The sequence below is a fragment of the Grammomys surdaster genome, unplaced genomic scaffold, assembly GCF_004785775.1.
Source record: "Grammomys surdaster isolate TR1022 unplaced genomic scaffold, NIH_TR_1.0 264, whole genome shotgun sequence".
In the NCBI taxonomy this organism is placed as follows: Eukaryota; Metazoa; Chordata; class Mammalia; order Rodentia; family Muridae; genus Grammomys; species Grammomys surdaster.
The window spans coordinates 6,424,937-6,429,457 of record NW_021604705.1 but is presented as its reverse complement, the minus strand read 5'-3'; the positions used below and the strand labels follow the sequence as shown (position 1 = coordinate 6,429,457).

General features: G+C 42.2%; 1 pseudogene; it reads left to right on the top strand.

Moving 5' to 3' along the window:
* The first annotated feature begins 3,625 nt into the window (after positions 1-3,625).
* On the top strand, positions 3,626-4,095 carry LOC114628093 (annotated as a pseudogene).
* The last annotated feature ends 426 nt before the right edge of the window (positions 4,096-4,521 follow it).

Sequence of the window (4,521 nt, the reverse complement as noted above, 5' to 3'; positions counted from 1 at the left end):
ACTTAAATCTTCATTTTTAGCCTGACTTTTGACATGTCACCAGATGATGTCTGTAGCAGACCCTGATGTCTCCATCTGTGGAATTCTTTTCCTCTCTGTCTCCTATATATAGATTGGATGTTGCTGTTTCCAAGCTCTGGATGTGAGTGTTGATTCCATGCTAGTGTGAAGTGTTCCCAGAAGATGAAATGTGATTGGAATGGGGGACACATACTGTTTTTCATCTGTTTGTGTATAAAAGTAAGTATTTAAAGCACTTTCCTAAGGACAAAACTAATGTCCAGAATAGCACAGGGGAAGTGTAGAAAATGTAACATTGCTCCAGACCTTAGCTCAAGTTATAATGACTCCATGATGAAAGTACCATTCGGGCTGTAAAACTCAGCATGTATACAGGACTACCAAGCAAAATAAAAATAAAGACCTTATTAATCTGGAAGTCTCTAAATGCACTACCTATGCTTTTGAGCTTTTGTATTTCTGCTTCTTTATAACTGTTTTTTTTTTTTAACTAAAGTATGGAAACACAGAATATGGATTTTGTGCTTAAAAACACACCCTAAGAAAGGCTGGGCCCTACAGTGGAATTCCAAACAACCGGCATAGTTGCCAGTTGACAAATAAAGACTATATTGACTTAAACCTCTGCTCAAGCAGTCTTCCCTGGTTGATACCCAACAATAGAAATCATCTGATCCTTTGAAGACACTGCTATGTCAACTAGCCCTGGAATTTTCTTCCTCTCATGTCCAGTTATGCATGAGAACAAATATCATCTACATTTTAAAAACCTCTTCTTGTACTCGTGTGAAAACTAGGTGATCACCCTCTAGATAACCAATTATTGCTTAGTGGCTCATCCATTATCTGTGTGTTCACTCATCCTTTTATCCAGAATAAGCAATACACTCTCTGTCTTTACCTTAAATCCATAGCTAAATAAACTGAGAGCGTTATAGACTGCTAAGGTAAATGCAAATTTTCATTGACTGCTGTTGTATTCATATGTTTTGTTCATTCATTTAAAATGTTTATGCTAAGTTTAAATTGATAGGATAGGACAGTGTGTCCTTTATATGAGAGTGAAATATTTGATGCTCTGTGTTCTCCTCTCATGCTGTGTCTTCTCTTTTAAAAAGTCATTTGACATCCCTGTGTTTTTGTGTTACAAGCTATAACTAGATGGAATATATAATAGACTTGTTCTTGAACTTTGGGTCAATGATTCCTTTAATAATTAATAAAAGCCACACAGACCTTGCTTCAGAATAAAAATTAACTGTAATTTCAGAGTATTCATGTATCACTTCATGACAGTTATGACCCAATATATTTATTTATTAATAATATAATTAGTGATTTAATGTCAATGACCAATGTCTACTCTAAGTCCAGGGACAAGGAAGAACAAAGCATTATTGCTGCTGCTATAAAACTTTTGCAAAAAGAGCAGTGGTCTCATGCAAATCTTGACTATGTAGGAAGTGTGGGTCATACTATAGTGCAGTCTTACTTGCTTGGTGAGACGTTTTGTGGTGGTTTGAATGAAAATGACTCCTTTACACTCATAGAGAGTGACATGATTGAAGATGTGACCTTGTTCGATGAAGTCAACAAGGAGTGGGTTTTGAAGTTTCAGAAGCTCAACCCAGGCCCAGTGTCACTTTCTGCTTGTACCCTGCTAATCCAGGTAAAGAACTTTCTCTGACTTCTCCAGCACCGTGTCTGATAGCACACTGCTGTGTTTAGCATCATTATGACATTGAAACAGACCTTTGAATTTTAACCCAGCCCAATTAAATGATTTTTAAAAAAATTATAAATACTTTATAAGAGTTTCCATGGTCATGGCATGTGGGGCAATGAGCTGTGAGAGGCAGCTGGGTACCTGGTTGATCACAGGCCTTGAACCCCGATACTTTAAGCTGACGGTAGGTATTCAGCTTTGCTCCTGGACCCTGGTTCCTTTCACTTATCTACAGCCCCTCCCAAAGAAAGGTTTGTGGCCTTCGGTCATATAACACAGGTAGAGGGCGTAACTACAGATCACAGAGCCTCAAGAGATCTCCATATTAATGAGGTACCTAAAGGCCAAAGGGTATAGCCAATTAAGCATTCCTTCCCAGACCCTCCTCCTATTCACAAAAGGCATTTAACCTCTGGCCTGCCCTGAGGACACTGGGTACCGTTTCATCCACTTTCTGCTGTGACAATAAACCTTTTAAAACCATGGACTTCCTCTCATTCTTGGGGCCTGCCATGGGGAACCGTGGAGGGGGCCTTCAACTAATGAACTGCCACCTAATAGAGGACCTCTCTGCATTCCAGCCACGGAGTCTTGCCAACTCAAGCAAGCTAGCCGGGCAGCCAAGTGAGTCTCATCCACCCCACAGGGTGCAGCCGGAACTTCTCTCCCTCGACCCTCTCAGCTGCAGGCTGGTCCAGCTCATATGCCCCCATTTCAGTCCTTCAGTGCCTGGAAGCCCAAGGGCTGAAACCAGCCAGTCTCTAACCAGCAGCCTTGGCCCAGAGACCTCCAACCCAAGAACTCCACCCCTGCGGGACCTCAGACTAGGATCTCCCCATGCCTGGAATGGAGTTCTGAGACTTCTCATAGCCCGAAATCTGCCTGGAGTGAAGTCAGTCTAATTCCCATGCTTCTGCCCCCTGTGCAGTAGCAGACATGCGGGATCCACAACTCAGTTCAACAGGACTCACACCCATGTGCAAGTTACAGCCTTATAATGGCATCTCTTCACAGCAACCATAAGACAGGTGGGAAGGAAGGTTTGTAGTGAGGCTTTAGGAAAGATAGCTAAGCAGACAAAAGAAATAGAAATAAGGAGGACAGAGATGATACAGGGGTTGTAGAACAGAATAATTATTGACATAAGTTAAATATTATTAAGTAAGGAGAAAAGGTGAAAGCAAGTTTAGAGGGTTGAGATTTATATCCACAGCATTAAAGCTATTTCATAGTCTCTGGAGGAGGTGAGTCAGGATCCAGTTTGTGCTCTAAAATAATGACTTCTGCTACGAGTATAGAATGAATGAAGAAAGACTGAAGAGGGGAGCTGTGACAGAAATTCAGGAAGGTGCAGTCTGACAGAAAAGAAGTAATAAAAGTGGTGATGCACAGGGGATCTCTGAGATTCCCTGTTCTTTATGTAAATATCCATGTGTAGCTTCTATCATGCAGTCTGGAGTCTATAAATAACATCTGTTTCCTCACTCGGTACTTCATTGGGTACTTAAAGATAACTACTTCAAAGGGGTTTCAATTTATTTTAAAAGAATAAATGTAGCATGCTTGCAAAATACACATAGCCTGGCTAAACGTTACATGTAAATATGGTTTTCACTGTTGCTTATGTTTTTGTTATTTATTTCCAAATTCTACTTTAATTTTACCCATTCTTGAGTTTTTCAAGAAATATACTGTGAAGTTGTGTAGACTTGCCTATAATCTGGCACTTGAGACTTGCCTATAATCCTAGCATTTGAAAGGAAGAGGCAAGGTTGGACCTTTTGGCAGCGTAGGCCCTATTTCTCATGCTGCATTGCAGGCCTTTCTCTTTCTCTTCCAGTCCGAGGCACTGCAGGAGCCCTGAGTTACCATGTAAATATGGCCAAGTCCTAGAACCACACTACATACAACCAGTCCTGTAAATGGCACAGAAATGGCATCGAGAAACCTCAGTCACAAAGATATGAATCTCTTAATGGGGTTGACCCCAAATTCCTGAGGAACATGCGCTTTGCCAAGAAGCACAACAAGAAAGGCCTAAAGTAGATGCAGGCCAACAATGCAAAGACAGTGACTGCACGTGTAGAGGCCATCAAGGCCCTTGTGAAGCCTCAGGCCATCAAGCCCAAGATGGAAATGGTCCCAGCCGCAAACTCAGCAGTCTAGTTCTCATTTCTCAATCCAAACTTGGGAAGCAGATTCGAAGCTACACCGCCAAGGGTAATAGGCTTTGCCAACCAAAGCCCAAGGTTCAAACCAAGGCAGAGGCCAAAACTCCAGCTAAGGCCCAGACTTCAGCTCCAGCCCAGGCTCCCAAAGGTGCCTGGGCCCCTCTGAAGCGCCCATAGAAAAGGCTCCTGACAGTGTAAAGACAGATGGACTGCTGTGACCTACCTACCCACTCACTATTTGCAGATGACCAGTGTCCTATGCTGTCTTTACAAATAAACCTGAGGCAAGAAAAAAATAAAGAAAGAAAAGAAAAAGAAAGGAAGGAAGGAAGAGGCAGGAGAATCAAACATTCAAGAGAGAATACATCCCAATTCCAGCAGACCTCTAGTTCCTCAGGACACACCAATCAGAAGGACAGGAGAATGAGCCTGTGGTGATTTGAATATGCTTGACCCATAGAGAGTGGTACTGTTAGGAGATGAGGCCTTGTTGGAGGGAGTGTGTCACTGTTGAAGTAGGCTTTGGATGTCTCCTCATATGCTCAGGTTCTACCCATTGTAGAAGAGAGCTTCTTCCTAGCTGCCTGAGGATGCCAGTCTCTC